We start from the raw sequence: 16,272 nt of genomic DNA, 5'->3' as shown, positions 1-16,272 counted from the left end.
GCGTGGCCGAGCGGTCTAAGGCGCTGGTTTAAGGCACCAGTCTCCTCGGAGGCGTGGGTTCGAATCCCACCGCTGCCAAGTGATTTTTTTAGTAAGTTAGAAAAGTAGTTTATCGATTTTTGCATTGGTTGACAAAATATGAAATGGATAAAAAGTTAATACTCAGAAGATATTAAAATTGTTGTAATACTTAATAGAAAAGAATTATTCTGTTTAATCCTTGATAATAGTATATATATTTCAAATGCTGAACGCTATCTCAATGCACTTTAAAATGCATGACAAACATTACAGAAAATAGCATATTACAGGTACAAATGTATGACACAAGTTTTCAGAACTATCAGAAATGCGTTGAAAACAAGAGTAACGGTAGAAAAAAACTATGCCCCGGGTGAGGATCGAACTCACGACCTTCAGATCGCTCTGTCATTTGTGATTATGAGACTGACGCGCTACCTACTGCGCTACCGAGGCCATGATTCTAAAACTCCAATTTAAGGTGTAAATACTTCATAACATTACCATTAACATTGTAGTTACTTGTCAAGGTGAATGTAGGGCAGAAAGAAACATATTTATCTTAAAGGAAACACATTTCAAAACATAATGAGCTGTGTTGGTTGTTCACTTTTATAGTTCTTTACTATTTGAAATACTTTTAATTGTTTGAGAGGTTTTTTCATTTTCTTTTCTCCAAAGGTAAATTGAGTCGTGCTTAGATAGACCCTCGTCAGAATAATAATCTGCGGAGGCAATTTGTTGCTAACGAGAAATAGTTTGCTTTCCAATTTGCCCGTTTTGCACGTGCATTTATCACGTTTCGATGATCAGATATAGCGAGCTCGCGTTCAAGCGTTATACTTTCTACCCATGACTAAACGGTTGCTTCGATCGCGCCCTCAACAATGAACAATCTAGATGGCATGGTTCCGTCCAATGTGAAATGGTGAAAACCGCCCCTCCGTTCCGGTATGAAGTTACTTGTGAGTATCAAATTCTCAGTCAAAACTATGCATGTTACCATATATAGACATTCCCCCCAAAAACTGAACTTAACAAATAATGGATAGCTCGATCTGGTTAGAGAAAGAAGCGGAATATATAATATGATTGCATTGCAATTAGTATAAACAATGAATTTTTTTAGTTTGAAATAGGAAAACCATAAAGAAACATATTTCTACGTAATATTTCGTAATGTATGCCTATAAGACATATTATACGTACAGTTGTAAATGTTGTAAACGAATGATATCTTGATTTAGCTCACATATAAAGCGTCGGTAGCGTGGCCGAGCGGTCTAAGGCGCTGGTTTAAGGCACCAGTCTCCTCGGAGGCGTGGGTTCGAATCCCACCGCTGCCAAGTGATTTTTTTAGTAAGTTAGAAAAGTAGTTTATCGATTTTTGCATTGGTTGACAAAATATGAAATGGATAAAAAGTTAATACTCAGAAGATATTAAAATTGTTGTAATACTTAATAGAAAAGAATTATTCTGTTTAATCCTTGATAATAGTATATATATTTCAAATGCTGAACGCTATCTCAATGCACTTTAAAATGCATGACAAACATTACAGAAAATAGCATATTACAGGTACAAATGTATGACACAAGTTTTCAGAACTATCAGAAATGCGTTGAAAACAAGAGTAACGGGTAGAAAAAAACTATGCCCCGGGTGAGGATCGAACTCACGACCTTCAGATCGCTCTGTCATTTGTGATTATGAGACTGACGCGCTACCTACTGCGCTACCGAGGCCATGATTCTAAAACTCCAATTTAAGGTGTAAATACTTCATAACATTACCATTAACATTGTAGTTACTTGTCAAGGTGAATGTAGGGCAGAAAGAAACATATTTATCTTAAAGGAAACACATTTCAAAACATAATGAGCTGTGTTGGTTGTTCACTTTTATAGTTCTTTACTATTTGAAATACTTTTAATTGTTTGAGAGGTTTTTTCATTTTCTTTTCTCCAAAGGTAAATTGAGTCGTGCTTAGATAGACCCTCGTCAGAATAATAATCTGCGGAGGCAATTTGTTGCTAACGAGAAATAGTTTGCTTTCCAATTTGCCCGTTTTGCACGTGCATTTATCACGTTTCGATGATCAGATATAGCGAGCTCGCGTTCAAGCGTTATACTTTCTACCCATGACTAAACGGTTGCTTCGATCGCGCCCTCAACAATGAACAATCTAGATGGCATGGTTCCGTCCAATGTGAAATGGTGAAAACCGCCCCTCCGTTCCGGTATGAAGTTACTTGTGAGTATCAAATTCTCAGTCAAAACTATGCATGTTACCATATATAGACATTCCCCCAAAAACTGAACTTAACAAATAATGGATAGCTCGATCTGGTTAGAGAAAGAAGCGGAATATATAATATGATTGCATTGCAATTAGTATAAACAATGAATTTTTTTAGTTTGAAATAGGAAAACCATAAAGAAACATATTTCTACGTAATATTTCGTAATGTATGCCTATAAGACATATTATACGTACAGTTGTAAATGTTGTAAACGAATGATATCTTGATTTAGCTCACATATAAAGCGTCGGTAGCGTGGCCGAGCGGTCTAAGGCGCTGGTTTAAGGCACCAGTCTCCTCGGAGGCGTGGGTTCGAATCCCACCGCTGCCAAGTGATTTTTTTAGTAAGTTAGAAAAGTAGTTTATCGATTTTTGCATTGGTTGACAAAATATGAAATGGATAAAAAGTTAATACTCAGAAGATATTAAAATTGTTGTAATACTTAATAGAAAAGAATTATTCTGTTTAATCCTTGATAATAGTATATATATTTCAAATGCTGAACGCTATCTCAATGCACTTTAAAATGCATGACAAACATTACAGAAAATAGCATATTACAGGTACAAATGTATGACACAAGTTTTCAGAACTATCAGAAATGCGTTGAAAACAAGAGTAACGGGTAGAAAAAAACTATGCCCCGGGTGAGGATCGAACTCACGACCTTCAGATCGCTCTGTCATTTGTGATTATGAGACTGACGCGCTACCTACTGCGCTACCGAGGCCATGATTCTAAAACTCCAATTTAAGGTGTAAATACTTCATAACATTACCATTAACATTGTAGTTACTTGTCAAGGTGAATGTAGGGCAGAAAGAAACATATTTATCTTAAAGGAAACACATTTCAAAACATAATGAGCTGTGTTGGTTGTTCACTTTTATAGTTCTTTACTATTTGAAATACTTTTAATTGTTTGAGAGGTTTTTTCATTTTCTTTTCTCCAAAGGTAAATTGAGTCGTGCTTAGATAGACCCTCGTCAGAATAATAATCTGCGGAGGCAATTTGTTGCTAACGAGAAATAGTTTGCTTTCCAATTTGCCCGTTTTGCACGTGCATTTATCACGTTTCGATGATCAGATATAGCGAGCTCGCGTTCAAGCGTTATACTTTCTACCCATGACTAAACGGTTGCTTCGATCGCGCCCTCAACAATGAACAATCTAGATGGCATGGTTCCGTCCAATGTGAAATGGTGAAAACCGCCCCTCCGTTCCGGTATGAAGTTACTTGTGAGTATCAAATTCTCAGTCAAAACTATGCATGTTACCATATATAGACATTCCCCCCAAAAACTGAACTTAACAAATAATGGATAGCTCGATCTGGTTAGAGAAAGAAGCGGAATATATAATATGATTGCATTGCAATTAGTATAAACAATGAATTTTTTTAGTTTGAAATAGGAAAACCATAAAGAAACATATTTCTACGTAATATTTCGTAATGTATGCCTATAAGACATATTATACGTACAGTTGTAAATGTTGTAAACGAATGATATCTTGATTTAGCTCACATATAAAGCGTCGGTAGCGTGGCCGAGCGGTCTAAGGCGCTGGTTTAAGGCACCAGTCTCCTCGGAGGCGTGGGTTCGAATCCCACCGCTGCCAAGTGATTTTTTTAGTAAGTTAGAAAAGTAGTTTATCGATTTTTGCATTGGTTGACAAAATATGAAATGGATAAAAAGTTAATACTCAGAAGATATTAAAATTGTTGTAATACTTAATAGAAAAGAATTATTCTGTTTAATCCTTGATAATAGTATATATATTTCAAATGCTGAACGCTATCTCAATGCACTTTAAAATGCATGACAAACATTACAGAAAATAGCATATTACAGGTACAAATGTATGACACAAGTTTTCAGAACTATCAGAAATGCGTTGAAAACAAGAGTAACGGGTAGAAAAAAACTATGCCCCGGGTGAGGATCGAACTCACGACCTTCAGATCGCTCTGTCATTTGTGATTATGAGACTGACGCGCTACCTACTGCGCTACCGAGGCCATGATTCTAAAACTCCAATTTAAGGTGTAAATACTTCATAACATTACCATTAACATTGTAGTTACTTGTCAAGGTGAATGTAGGGCAGAAAGAAACATATTTATCTTAAAGGAAACACATTTCAAAACATAATGAGCTGTGTTGGTTGTTCACTTTTATAGTTCTTTACTATTTGAAATACTTTTAATTGTTTGAGAGGTTTTTTCATTTTCTTTTCTCCAAAGGTAAATTGAGTCGTGCTTAGATAGACCCTCGTCAGAATAATAATCTGCGGAGGCAATTTGTTGCTAACGAGAAATAGTTTGCTTTCCAATTTGCCCGTTTTGCACGTGCATTTATCACGTTTCGATGATCAGATATAGCGAGCTCGCGTTCAAGCGTTATACTTTCTACCCATGACTAAACGGTTGCTTCGATCGCGCCCTCAACAATGAACAATCTAGATGGCATGGTTCCGTCCAATGTGAAATGGTGAAAACCGCCCCTCCGTTCCGGTATGAAGTTACTTGTGAGTATCAAATTCTCAGTCAAAACTATGCATGTTACCATATATAGACATTCCCCCCAAAAACTGAACTTAACAAATAATGGATAGCTCGATCTGGTTAGAGAAAGAAGCGGAATATATAATATGATTGCATTGCAATTAGTATAAACAATGAATTTTTTTAGTTTGAAATAGGAAAACCATAAAGAAACATATTTCTACGTAATATTTCGTAATGTATGCCTATAAGACATATTATACGTACAGTTGTAAATGTTGTAAACGAATGATATCTTGATTTAGCTCACATATAAAGCGTCGGTAGCGTGGCCGAGCGGTCTAAGGCGCTGGTTTAAGGCACCAGTCTCCTCGGAGGCGTGGGTTCGAATCCCACCGCTGCCAAGTGATTTTTTTAGTAAGTTAGAAAAGTAGTTTATCGATTTTTGCATTGGTTGACAAAATATGAAATGGATAAAAAGTTAATACTCAGAAGATATTAAAATTGTTGTAATACTTAATAGAAAAGAATTATTCTGTTTAATCCTTGATAATAGTATATATATTTCAAATGCTGAACGCTATCTCAATGCACTTTAAAATGCATGACAAACATTACAGAAAATAGCATATTACAGGTACAAATGTATGACACAAGTTTTCAGAACTATCAGAAATGCGTTGAAAACAAGAGTAACGGGTAGAAAAAAACTATGCCCCGGGTGAGGATCGAACTCACGACCTTCAGATCGCTCTGTCATTTGTGATTATGAGACTGACGCGCTACCTACTGCGCTACCGAGGCCATGATTCTAAAACTCCAATTTAAGGTGTAAATACTTCATAACATTACCATTAACATTGTAGTTACTTGTCAAGGTGAATGTAGGGCAGAAAGAAACATATTTATCTTAAAGGAAACACATTTCAAAACATAATGAGCTGTGTTGGTTGTTCACTTTTATAGTTCTTTACTATTTGAAATACTTTTAATTGTTTGAGAGGTTTTTTCATTTTCTTTTCTCCAAAGGTAAATTGAGTCGTGCTTAGATAGACCCTCGTCAGAATAATAATCTGCGGAGGCAATTTGTTGCTAACGAGAAATAGTTTGCTTTCCAATTTGCCCGTTTTGCACGTGCATTTATCACGTTTCGATGATCAGATATAGCGAGCTCGCGTTCAAGCGTTATACTTTCTACCCATGACTAAACGGTTGCTTCGATCGCGCCCTCAACAATGAACAATCTAGATGGCATGGTTCCGTCCAATGTGAAATGGTGAAAACCGCCCCTCCGTTCCGGTATGAAGTTACTTGTGAGTATCAAATTCTCAGTCAAAACTATGCATGTTACCATATATAGACATTCCCCCCAAAAACTGAACTTAACAAATAATGGATAGCTCGATCTGGTTAGAGAAAGAAGCGGAATATATAATATGATTGCATTGCAATTAGTATAAACAATGAATTTTTTTAGTTTGAAATAGGAAAACCATAAAGAAACATATTTCTACGTAATATTTCGTAATGTATGCCTATAAGACATATTATACGTACAGTTGTAAATGTTGTAAACGAATGATATCTTGATTTAGCTCACATATAAAGCGTCGGTAGCGTGGCCGAGCGGTCTAAGGCGCTGGTTTAAGGCACCAGTCTCCTCGGAGGCGTGGGTTCGAATCCCACCGCTGCCAAGTGATTTTTTTAGTAAGTTAGAAAAGTAGTTTATCGATTTTTGCATTGGTTGACAAAATATGAAATGGATAAAAAGTTAATACTCAGAAGATATTAAAATTGTTGTAATACTTAATAGAAAAGAATTATTCTGTTTAATCCTTGATAATAGTATATATATTTCAAATGCTGAACGCTATCTCAATGCACTTTAAAATGCATGACAAACATTACAGAAAATAGCATATTACAGGTACAAATGTATGACACAAGTTTTCAGAACTATCAGAAATGCGTTGAAAACAAGAGTAACGGGTAGAAAAAAACTATGCCCCGGGTGAGGATCGAACTCACGACCTTCAGATCGCTCTGTCATTTGTGATTATGAGACTGACGCGCTACCTACTGCGCTACCGAGGCCATGATTCTAAAACTCCAATTTAAGGTGTAAATACTTCATAACATTACCATTAACATTGTAGTTACTTGTCAAGGTGAATGTAGGGCAGAAAGAAACATATTTATCTTAAAGGAAACACATTTCAAAACATAATGAGCTGTGTTGGTTGTTCACTTTTATAGTTCTTTACTATTTGAAATACTTTTAATTGTTTGAGAGGTTTTTTCATTTTCTTTTCTCCAAAGGTAAATTGAGTCGTGCTTAGATAGACCCTCGTCAGAATAATAATCTGCGGAGGCAATTTGTTGCTAACGAGAAATAGTTTGCTTTCCAATTTGCCCGTTTTGCACGTGCATTTATCACGTTTCGATGATCAGATATAGCGAGCTCGCGTTCAAGCGTTATACTTTCTACCCATGACTAAACGGTTGCTTCGATCGCGCCCTCAACAATGAACAATCTAGATGGCATGGTTCCGTCCAATGTGAAATGGTGAAAACCGCCCCTCCGTTCCGGTATGAAGTTACTTGTGAGTATCAAATTCTCAGTCAAAACTATGCATGTTACCATATATAGACATTCCCCCCAAAAACTGAACTTAACAAATAATGGATAGCTCGATCTGGTTAGAGAAAGAAGCGGAATATATAATATGATTGCATTGCAATTAGTATAAACAATGAATTTTTTTAGTTTGAAATAGGAAAACCATAAAGAAACATATTTCTACGTAATATTTCGTAATGTATGCCTATAAGACATATTATACGTACAGTTGTAAATGTTGTAAACGAATGATATCTTGATTTAGCTCACATATAAAGCGTCGGTAGCGTGGCCGAGCGGTCTAAGGCGCTGGTTTAAGGCACCAGTCTCCTCGGAGGCGTGGGTTCGAATCCCACCGCTGCCAAGTGATTTTTTTAGTAAGTTAGAAAAGTAGTTTATCGATTTTTGCATTGGTTGACAAAATATGAAATGGATAAAAAGTTAATACTCAGAAGATATTAAAATTGTTGTAATACTTAATAGAAAAGAATTATTCTGTTTAATCCTTGATAATAGTATATATATTTCAAATGCTGAACGCTATCTCAATGCACTTTAAAATGCATGACAAACATTACAGAAAATAGCATATTACAGGTACAAATGTATGACACAAGTTTTCAGAACTATCAGAAATGCGTTGAAAACAAGAGTAACGGGTAGAAAAAAACTATGCCCCGGGTGAGGATCGAACTCACGACCTTCAGATCGCTCTGTCATTTGTGATTATGAGACTGACGCGCTACCTACTGCGCTACCGAGGCCATGATTCTAAAACTCCAATTTAAGGTGTAAATACTTCATAACATTACCATTAACATTGTAGTTACTTGTCAAGGTGAATGTAGGGCAGAAAGAAACATATTTATCTTAAAGGAAACACATTTCAAAACATAATGAGCTGTGTTGGTTGTTCACTTTTATAGTTCTTTACTATTTGAAATACTTTTAATTGTTTGAGAGGTTTTTTCATTTTCTTTTCTCCAAAGGTAAATTGAGTCGTGCTTAGATAGACCCTCGTCAGAATAATAATCTGCGGAGGCAATTTGTTGCTAACGAGAAATAGTTTGCTTTCCAATTTGCCCGTTTTGCACGTGCATTTATCACGTTTCGATGATCAGATATAGCGAGCTCGCGTTCAAGCGTTATACTTTCTACCCATGACTAAACGGTTGCTTCGATCGCGCCCTCAACAATGAACAATCTAGATGGCATGGTTCCGTCCAATGTGAAATGGTGAAAACCGCCCCTCCGTTCCGGTATGAAGTTACTTGTGAGTATCAAATTCTCAGTCAAAACTATGCATGTTACCATATATAGACATTCCCCCCAAAAACTGAACTTAACAAATAATGGATAGCTCGATCTGGTTAGAGAAAGAAGCGGAATATATAATATGATTGCATTGCAATTAGTATAAACAATGAATTTTTTTAGTTTGAAATAGGAAAACCATAAAGAAACATATTTCTACGTAATATTTCGTAATGTATGCCTATAAGACATATTATACGTACAGTTGTAAATGTTGTAAACGAATGATATCTTGATTTAGCTCACATATAAAGCGTCGGTAGCGTGGCCGAGCGGTCTAAGGCGCTGGTTTAAGGCACCAGTCTCCTCGGAGGCGTGGGTTCGAATCCCACCGCTGCCAAGTGATTTTTTTAGTAAGTTAGAAAAGTAGTTTATCGATTTTTGCATTGGTTGACAAAATATGAAATGGATAAAAAGTTAATACTCAGAAGATATTAAAATTGTTGTAATACTTAATAGAAAAGAATTATTCTGTTTAATCCTTGATAATAGTATATATATTTCAAATGCTGAACGCTATCTCAATGCACTTTAAAATGCATGACAAACATTACAGAAAATAGCATATTACAGGTACAAATGTATGACACAAGTTTTCAGAACTATCAGAAATGCGTTGAAAACAAGAGTAACGGGTAGAAAAAAACTATGCCCCGGGTGAGGATCGAACTCACGACCTTCAGATCGCTCTGTCATTTGTGATTATGAGACTGACGCGCTACCTACTGCGCTACCGAGGCCATGATTCTAAAACTCCAATTTAAGGTGTAAATACTTCATAACATTACCATTAACATTGTAGTTACTTGTCAAGGTGAATGTAGGGCAGAAAGAAACATATTTATCTTAAAGGAAACACATTTCAAAACATAATGAGCTGTGTTGGTTGTTCACTTTTATAGTTCTTTACTATTTGAAATACTTTTAATTGTTTGAGAGGTTTTTTCATTTTCTTTTCTCCAAAGGTAAATTGAGTCGTGCTTAGATAGACCCTCGTCAGAATAATAATCTGCGGAGGCAATTTGTTGCTAACGAGAAATAGTTTGCTTTCCAATTTGCCCGTTTTGCACGTGCATTTATCACGTTTCGATGATCAGATATAGCGAGCTCGCGTTCAAGCGTTATACTTTCTACCCATGACTAAACGGTTGCTTCGATCGCGCCCTCAACAATGAACAATCTAGATGGCATGGTTCCGTCCAATGTGAAATGGTGAAAACCGCCCCTCCGTTCCGGTATGAAGTTACTTGTGAGTATCAAATTCTCAGTCAAAACTATGCATGTTACCATATATAGACATTCCCCCCAAAAACTGAACTTAACAAATAATGGATAGCTCGATCTGGTTAGAGAAAGAAGCGGAATATATAATATGATTGCATTGCAATTAGTATAAACAATGAATTTTTTTAGTTTGAAATAGGAAAACCATAAAGAAACATATTTCTACGTAATATTTCGTAATGTATGCCTATAAGACATATTATACGTACAGTTGTAAATGTTGTAAACGAATGATATCTTGATTTAGCTCACATATAAAGCGTCGGTAGCGTGGCCGAGCGGTCTAAGGCGCTGGTTTAAGGCACCAGTCTCCTCGGAGGCGTGGGTTCGAATCCCACCGCTGCCAAGTGATTTTTTTAGTAAGTTAGAAAAGTAGTTTATCGATTTTTGCATTGGTTGACAAAATATGAAATGGATAAAAAGTTAATACTCAGAAGATATTAAAATTGTTGTAATACTTAATAGAAAAGAATTATTCTGTTTAATCCTTGATAATAGTATATATATTTCAAATGCTGAACGCTATCTCAATGCACTTTAAAATGCATGACAAACATTACAGAAAATAGCATATTACAGGTACAAATGTATGACACAAGTTTTCAGAACTATCAGAAATGCGTTGAAAACAAGAGTAACGGGTAGAAAAAAACTATGCCCCGGGTGAGGATCGAACTCACGACCTTCAGATCGCTCTGTCATTTGTGATTATGAGACTGACGCGCTACCTACTGCGCTACCGAGGCCATGATTCTAAAACTCCAATTTAAGGTGTAAATACTTCATAACATTACCATTAACATTGTAGTTACTTGTCAAGGTGAATGTAGGGCAGAAAGAAACATATTTATCTTAAAGGAAACACATTTCAAAACATAATGAGCTGTGTTGGTTGTTCACTTTTATAGTTCTTTACTATTTGAAATACTTTTAATTGTTTGAGAGGTTTTTTCATTTTCTTTTCTCCAAAGGTAAATTGAGTCGTGCTTAGATAGACCCTCGTCAGAATAATAATCTGCGGAGGCAATTTGTTGCTAACGAGAAATAGTTTGCTTTCCAATTTGCCCGTTTTGCACGTGCATTTATCACGTTTCGATGATCAGATATAGCGAGCTCGCGTTCAAGCGTTATACTTTCTACCCATGACTAAACGGTTGCTTCGATCGCGCCCTCAACAATGAACAATCTAGATGGCATGGTTCCGTCCAATGTGAAATGGTGAAAACCGCCCCTCCGTTCCGGTATGAAGTTACTTGTGAGTATCAAATTCTCAGTCAAAACTATGCATGTTACCATATATAGACATTCCCCCCAAAAACTGAACTTAACAAATAATGGATAGCTCGATCTGGTTAGAGAAAGAAGCGGAATATATAATATGATTGCATTGCAATTAGTATAAACAATGAATTTTTTTAGTTTGAAATAGGAAAACCATAAAGAAACATATTTCTACGTAATATTTCGTAATGTATGCCTATAAGACATATTATACGTACAGTTGTAAATGTTGTAAACGAATGATATCTTGATTTAGCTCACATATAAAGCGTCGGTAGCGTGGCCGAGCAGTCTAAGGCGCTGGTTTAAGGCACCAGTCTCCTCGGAGGCGTGGGTTCGAATCCCACCGCTGCCAAGTGATTTTTTTAGTAAGTTAGAAAAGTAGTTTATCGATTTTTGCATTGGTTGACAAAATATGAAATGGATAAAAAGTTAATACTCAGAAGATATTAAAATTGTTGTAATACTTAATAGAAAAGAATTATTCTGTTTAATCCTTGATAATAGTATATATATTTCAAATGCTGAACGCTATCTCAATGCACTTTAAAATGCATGACAAACATTACAGAAAATAGCATATTACAGGTACAAATGTATGACACAAGTTTTCAGAACTATCAGAAATGCGTTGAAAACAAGAGTAACGGGTAGAAAAAAACTATGCCCCGGGTGAGGATCGAACTCACGACCTTCAGATCGCTCTGTCATTTGTGATTATGAGACTGACGCGCTACCTACTGCGCTACCGAGGCCATGATTCTAAAACTCCAATTTAAGGTGTAAATACTTCATAACATTACCATTAACATTGTAGTTACTTGTCAAGGTGAATGTAGGGCAGAAAGAAACATATTTATCTTAAAGGAAACACATTTCAAAACATAATGAGCTGTGTTGGTTGTTCACTTTTATAGTTCTTTACTATTTGAAATACTTTTAATTGTTTGAGAGGTTTTTTCATTTTCTTTTCTCCAAAGGTAAATTGAGTCGTGCTTAGATAGACCCTCGTCAGAATAATAATCTGCGGAGGCAATTTGTTGCTAACGAGAAATAGTTTGCTTTCCAATTTGCCCGTTTTGCACGTGCATTTATCACGTTTCGATGATCAGATATAGCGAGCTCGCGTTCAAGCGTTATACTTTCTACCCATGACTAAACGGTTGCTTCGATCGCGCCCTCAACAATGAACAATCTAGATGGCATGGTTCCGTCCAATGTGAAATGGTGAAAACCGCCCCTCCGTTCCGGTATGAAGTTACTTGTGAGTATCAAATTCTCAGTCAAAACTATGCATGTTACCATATATAGACATTCCCCCCAAAAACTGAACTTAACAAATAATGGATAGCTCGATCTGGTTAGAGAAAGAAGCGGAATATATAATATGATTGCATTGCAATTAGTATAAACAATGAATTTTTTTAGTTTGAAATAGGAAAACCATAAAGAAACATATTTCTACGTAATATTTCGTAATGTATGCCTATAAGACATATTATACGTACAGTTGTAAATGTTGTAAACGAATGATATCTTGATTTAGCTCACATATAAAGCGTCGGTAGCGTGGCCGAGCAGTCTAAGGCGCTGGTTTAAGGCACCAGTCTCCTCGGAGGCGTGGGTTCGAATCCCACCGCTGCCAAGTGATTTTTTTAGTAAGTTAGAAAAGTAGTTTATCGATTTTTGCATTGGTTGACAAAATATGAAATGGATAAAAAGTTAATACTCAGAAGATATTAAAATTGTTGTAATACTTAATAGAAAAGAATTATTCTGTTTAATCCTTGATAATAGTATATATATTTCAAATGCTGAACGCTATCTCAATGCACTTTAAAATGCATGACAAACATTACAGAAAATAGCATATTACAGGTACAAATGTATGACACAAGTTTTCAGAACTATCAGAAATGCGTTGAAAACAAGAGTAACGGGTAGAAAAAAACTATGCCCCGGGTGAGGATCGAACTCACGACCTTCAGATCGCTCTGTCATTTGTGATTATGAGACTGACGCGCTACCTACTGCGCTACCGAGGCCATGATTCTAAAACTCCAATTTAAGGTGTAAATACTTCATAACATTACCATTAACATTGTAGTTACTTGTCAAGGTGAATGTAGGGCAGAAAGAAACATATTTATCTTAAAGGAAACACATTTCAAAACATAATGAGCTGTGTTGGTTGTTCACTTTTATAGTTCTTTACTATTTGAAATACTTTTAATTGTTTGAGAGGTTTTTTCATTTTCTTTTCTCCAAAGGTAAATTGAGTCGTGCTTAGATAGACCCTCGTCAGAATAATAATCTGCGGAGGCAATTTGTTGCTAACGAGAAATAGTTTGCTTTCCAATTTGCCCGTTTTGCACGTGCATTTATCACGTTTCGATGATCAGATATAGCGAGCTCGCGTTCAAGCGTTATACTTTCTACCCATGACTAAACGGTTGCTTCGATCGCGCCCTCAACAATGAACAATCTAGATGGCATGGTTCCGTCCAATGTGAAATGGTGAAAACCGCCCCTCCGTTCCGGTATGAAGTTACTTGTGAGTATCAAATTCTCAGTCAAAACTATGCATGTTACCATATATAGACATTCCCCCCAAAAACTGAACTTAACAAATAATGGATAGCTCGATCTGGTTAGAGAAAGAAGCGGAATATATAATATGATTGCATTGCAATTAGTATAAACAATGAATTTTTTTAGTTTGAAATAGGAAAACCATAAAGAAACATATTTCTACGTAATATTTCGTAATGTATGCCTATAAGACATATTATACGTACAGTTGTAAATGTTGTAAACGAATGATATCTTGATTTAGCTCACATATAAAGCGTCGGTAGCGTGGCCGAGCGGTCTAAGGCGCTGGTTTAAGGCACCAGTCTCCTCGGAGGCGTGGGTTCGAATCCCACCGCTGCCAAGTGATTTTTTTAGTAAGTTAGAAAAGTAGTTTATCGATTTTTGCATTGGTTGACAAAATATGAAATGGATAAAAAGTTAATACTCAGAAGATATTAAAATTGTTGTAATACTTAATAGAAAAGAATTATTCTGTTTAATCCTTGATAATAGTATATATATTTCAAATGCTGAACGCTATCTCAATGCACTTTAAAATGCATGACAAACATTACAGAAAATAGCATATTACAGGTACAAATGTATGACACAAGTTTTCAGAACTATCAGAAATGCGTTGAAAACAAGAGTAACGGGTAGAAAAAAACTATGCCCCGGGTGAGGATCGAACTCACGACCTTCAGATCGCTCTGTCATTTGTGATTATGAGACTGACGCGCTACCTACTGCGCTACCGAGGCCATGATTCTAAAACTCCAATTTAAGGTGTAAATACTTCATAACATTACCATTAACATTGTAGTTACTTGTCAAGGTGAATGTAGGGCAGAAAGAAACATATTTATCTTAAAGGAAACACATTTCAAAACATAATGAGCTGTGTTGGTTGTTCACTTTTATAGTTCTTTACTATTTGAAATACTTTTAATTGTTTGAGAGGTTTTTTCATTTTCTTTTCTCCAAAGGTAAATTGAGTCGTGCTTAGATAGACCCTCGTCAGAATAATAATCTGCGGAGGCAATTTGTTGCTAACGAGAAATAGTTTGCTTTCCAATTTGCCCGTTTTGCACGTGCATTTATCACGTTTCGATGATCAGATATAGCGAGCTCGCGTTCAAGCGTTATACTTTCTACCCATGACTAAACGGTTGCTTCGATCGCGCCCTCAACAATGAACAATCTAGATGGCATGGTTCCGTCCAATGTGAAATGGTGAAAACCGCCCCTCCGTTCCGGTATGAAGTTACTTGTGAGTATCAAATTCTCAGTCAAAACTATGCATGTTACCATATATAGACATTCCCCCCAAAAACTGAACTTAACAAATAATGGATAGCTCGATCTGGTTAGAGAAAGAAGCGGAATATATAATATGATTGCATTGCAATTAGTATAAACAATGAATTTTTTTAGTTTGAAATAGGAAAACCATAAAGAAACATATTTCTACGTAATATTTCGTAATGTATGCCTATAAGACATATTATACGTACAGTTGTAAATGTTGTAAACGAATGATATCTTGATTTAGCTCACATATAAAGCGTCGGTAGCGTGGCCGAGCGGTCTAAGGCGCTGGTTTAAGGCACCAGTCTCCTCGGAGGCGTGGGTTCGAATCCCACCGCTGCCAAGTGATTTTTTTAGTAAGTTAGAAAAGTAGTTTATCGATTTTTGCATTGGTTGACAAAATATGAAATGGATAAAAAGTTAATACTCAGAAGATATTAAAATTGTTGTAATACTTAATAGAAAAGAATTATTCTGTTTAATCCTTGATAATAGTATATATATTTCAAATGCTGAACGCTATCTCAATGCACTTTAAAATGCATGACAAACATTACAGAAAATAGCATATTACAGGTACAAATGTATGACACAAGTTTTCAGAACTATCAGAAATGCGTTGAAAACAAGAGTAACGGGTAGAAAAAAACTATGCCCCGGGTGAGGATCGAACTCACGACCTTCAGATCGCTCTGTCATTTGTGATTATGAGACTGACGCGCTACCTACTGCGCTACCGAGGCCATGATTCTAAAACTCCAATTTAAGGTGTAAATACTTCATAACATTACCATTAACATTGTAGTTACTTGTCAAGGTGAATGTAGGGCAGAAAGAAACATATTTATCTTAAAGGAAACACATTTCAAAACATAATGAGCTGTGTTGGTTGTTCACTTTTATAGTTCTTTACTATTTGAAATACTTTTAATTGTTTGAGAGGTTTTTTCATTTTCTTTTCTCCAAAGGTAAATTGAGTCGTGCTTAGATAGACCCTCGTCAGAATAATAATCTGCGGAGGCAATTTGTTGCTAACGAGAAATAGTTTGCTTTCCAATT

The 16,272-nt window shown here is 36.0% G+C and overlaps 26 non-coding genes across 26 annotated transcripts; 13 read left to right on the top strand and 13 right to left on the bottom strand.

The window, feature by feature from the left end:
* Trnal-aag (transfer RNA leucine (anticodon AAG)) lies at positions 1–78 on the top strand. The gene has a single exon. It is a non-coding gene; the product is annotated as a tRNA-Leu (tRNA).
* A 308-nt stretch (positions 79–386) lies between these two features.
* Positions 387–477, bottom strand: Trnam-cau (transfer RNA methionine (anticodon CAU)). Its single transcript is given in 2 exon segments — positions 387–422; positions 441–477. It is a non-coding gene; the product is annotated as a tRNA-Met (tRNA).
* An 808-nt stretch (positions 478–1,285) lies between these two features.
* On the top strand, positions 1,286–1,367 carry Trnal-aag (transfer RNA leucine (anticodon AAG)). The gene has a single exon. It is a non-coding gene; the product is annotated as a tRNA-Leu (tRNA).
* Positions 1,368–1,676: 309 nt separating this feature from the next.
* On the bottom strand, positions 1,677–1,767 carry Trnam-cau (transfer RNA methionine (anticodon CAU)). The gene is given in 2 exon segments: positions 1,677–1,712; positions 1,731–1,767. It is a non-coding gene; the product is annotated as a tRNA-Met (tRNA).
* An 807-nt stretch (positions 1,768–2,574) lies between these two features.
* On the top strand, positions 2,575–2,656 carry Trnal-aag (transfer RNA leucine (anticodon AAG)). The gene has a single exon. It is a non-coding gene; the product is annotated as a tRNA-Leu (tRNA).
* Positions 2,657–2,965: 309 nt separating this feature from the next.
* Trnam-cau (transfer RNA methionine (anticodon CAU)) lies at positions 2,966–3,056 on the bottom strand. Its single transcript is given in 2 exon segments — positions 2,966–3,001; positions 3,020–3,056. It is a non-coding gene; the product is annotated as a tRNA-Met (tRNA).
* Positions 3,057–3,864: 808 nt separating this feature from the next.
* Positions 3,865–3,946, top strand: Trnal-aag (transfer RNA leucine (anticodon AAG)). Its single transcript has one exon. It is a non-coding gene; the product is annotated as a tRNA-Leu (tRNA).
* Positions 3,947–4,255: 309 nt separating this feature from the next.
* Positions 4,256–4,346, bottom strand: Trnam-cau (transfer RNA methionine (anticodon CAU)). The gene is given in 2 exon segments: positions 4,256–4,291; positions 4,310–4,346. It is a non-coding gene; the product is annotated as a tRNA-Met (tRNA).
* An 808-nt stretch (positions 4,347–5,154) lies between these two features.
* Positions 5,155–5,236, top strand: Trnal-aag (transfer RNA leucine (anticodon AAG)). The gene has a single exon. It is a non-coding gene; the product is annotated as a tRNA-Leu (tRNA).
* Positions 5,237–5,545: 309 nt separating this feature from the next.
* Trnam-cau (transfer RNA methionine (anticodon CAU)) lies at positions 5,546–5,636 on the bottom strand. Its single transcript is given in 2 exon segments — positions 5,546–5,581; positions 5,600–5,636. It is a non-coding gene; the product is annotated as a tRNA-Met (tRNA).
* An 808-nt stretch (positions 5,637–6,444) lies between these two features.
* On the top strand, positions 6,445–6,526 carry Trnal-aag (transfer RNA leucine (anticodon AAG)). The gene has a single exon. It is a non-coding gene; the product is annotated as a tRNA-Leu (tRNA).
* Positions 6,527–6,835: 309 nt separating this feature from the next.
* Trnam-cau (transfer RNA methionine (anticodon CAU)) lies at positions 6,836–6,926 on the bottom strand. Its single transcript is given in 2 exon segments — positions 6,836–6,871; positions 6,890–6,926. It is a non-coding gene; the product is annotated as a tRNA-Met (tRNA).
* Positions 6,927–7,734: 808 nt separating this feature from the next.
* Trnal-aag (transfer RNA leucine (anticodon AAG)) lies at positions 7,735–7,816 on the top strand. Its single transcript has one exon. It is a non-coding gene; the product is annotated as a tRNA-Leu (tRNA).
* Positions 7,817–8,125: 309 nt separating this feature from the next.
* On the bottom strand, positions 8,126–8,216 carry Trnam-cau (transfer RNA methionine (anticodon CAU)). The gene is given in 2 exon segments: positions 8,126–8,161; positions 8,180–8,216. It is a non-coding gene; the product is annotated as a tRNA-Met (tRNA).
* Positions 8,217–9,024: 808 nt separating this feature from the next.
* On the top strand, positions 9,025–9,106 carry Trnal-aag (transfer RNA leucine (anticodon AAG)). The gene has a single exon. It is a non-coding gene; the product is annotated as a tRNA-Leu (tRNA).
* A 309-nt stretch (positions 9,107–9,415) lies between these two features.
* Positions 9,416–9,506, bottom strand: Trnam-cau (transfer RNA methionine (anticodon CAU)). Its single transcript is given in 2 exon segments — positions 9,416–9,451; positions 9,470–9,506. It is a non-coding gene; the product is annotated as a tRNA-Met (tRNA).
* An 808-nt stretch (positions 9,507–10,314) lies between these two features.
* Positions 10,315–10,396, top strand: Trnal-aag (transfer RNA leucine (anticodon AAG)). The gene has a single exon. It is a non-coding gene; the product is annotated as a tRNA-Leu (tRNA).
* A 309-nt stretch (positions 10,397–10,705) lies between these two features.
* Positions 10,706–10,796, bottom strand: Trnam-cau (transfer RNA methionine (anticodon CAU)). Its single transcript is given in 2 exon segments — positions 10,706–10,741; positions 10,760–10,796. It is a non-coding gene; the product is annotated as a tRNA-Met (tRNA).
* Positions 10,797–11,604: 808 nt separating this feature from the next.
* On the top strand, positions 11,605–11,686 carry Trnal-aag (transfer RNA leucine (anticodon AAG)). Its single transcript has one exon. It is a non-coding gene; the product is annotated as a tRNA-Leu (tRNA).
* A 309-nt stretch (positions 11,687–11,995) lies between these two features.
* On the bottom strand, positions 11,996–12,086 carry Trnam-cau (transfer RNA methionine (anticodon CAU)). The gene is given in 2 exon segments: positions 11,996–12,031; positions 12,050–12,086. It is a non-coding gene; the product is annotated as a tRNA-Met (tRNA).
* An 808-nt stretch (positions 12,087–12,894) lies between these two features.
* On the top strand, positions 12,895–12,976 carry Trnal-aag (transfer RNA leucine (anticodon AAG)). The gene has a single exon. It is a non-coding gene; the product is annotated as a tRNA-Leu (tRNA).
* A 309-nt stretch (positions 12,977–13,285) lies between these two features.
* Positions 13,286–13,376, bottom strand: Trnam-cau (transfer RNA methionine (anticodon CAU)). The gene is given in 2 exon segments: positions 13,286–13,321; positions 13,340–13,376. It is a non-coding gene; the product is annotated as a tRNA-Met (tRNA).
* Positions 13,377–14,184: 808 nt separating this feature from the next.
* Positions 14,185–14,266, top strand: Trnal-aag (transfer RNA leucine (anticodon AAG)). Its single transcript has one exon. It is a non-coding gene; the product is annotated as a tRNA-Leu (tRNA).
* Positions 14,267–14,575: 309 nt separating this feature from the next.
* Positions 14,576–14,666, bottom strand: Trnam-cau (transfer RNA methionine (anticodon CAU)). The gene is given in 2 exon segments: positions 14,576–14,611; positions 14,630–14,666. It is a non-coding gene; the product is annotated as a tRNA-Met (tRNA).
* Positions 14,667–15,474: 808 nt separating this feature from the next.
* Trnal-aag (transfer RNA leucine (anticodon AAG)) lies at positions 15,475–15,556 on the top strand. Its single transcript has one exon. It is a non-coding gene; the product is annotated as a tRNA-Leu (tRNA).
* A 309-nt stretch (positions 15,557–15,865) lies between these two features.
* Trnam-cau (transfer RNA methionine (anticodon CAU)) lies at positions 15,866–15,956 on the bottom strand. The gene is given in 2 exon segments: positions 15,866–15,901; positions 15,920–15,956. It is a non-coding gene; the product is annotated as a tRNA-Met (tRNA).
* Positions 15,957–16,272: the final 316 nt, after the last annotated feature.

The sequence above is a fragment of the Mytilus trossulus genome, chromosome 2, assembly GCF_036588685.1.
Source record: "Mytilus trossulus isolate FHL-02 chromosome 2, PNRI_Mtr1.1.1.hap1, whole genome shotgun sequence".
NCBI lineage: Eukaryota > Metazoa > Mollusca > Bivalvia > Mytilida > Mytilidae > Mytilus > Mytilus trossulus.
This window is presented reverse-complemented; position numbering and strand designations above follow the sequence as displayed.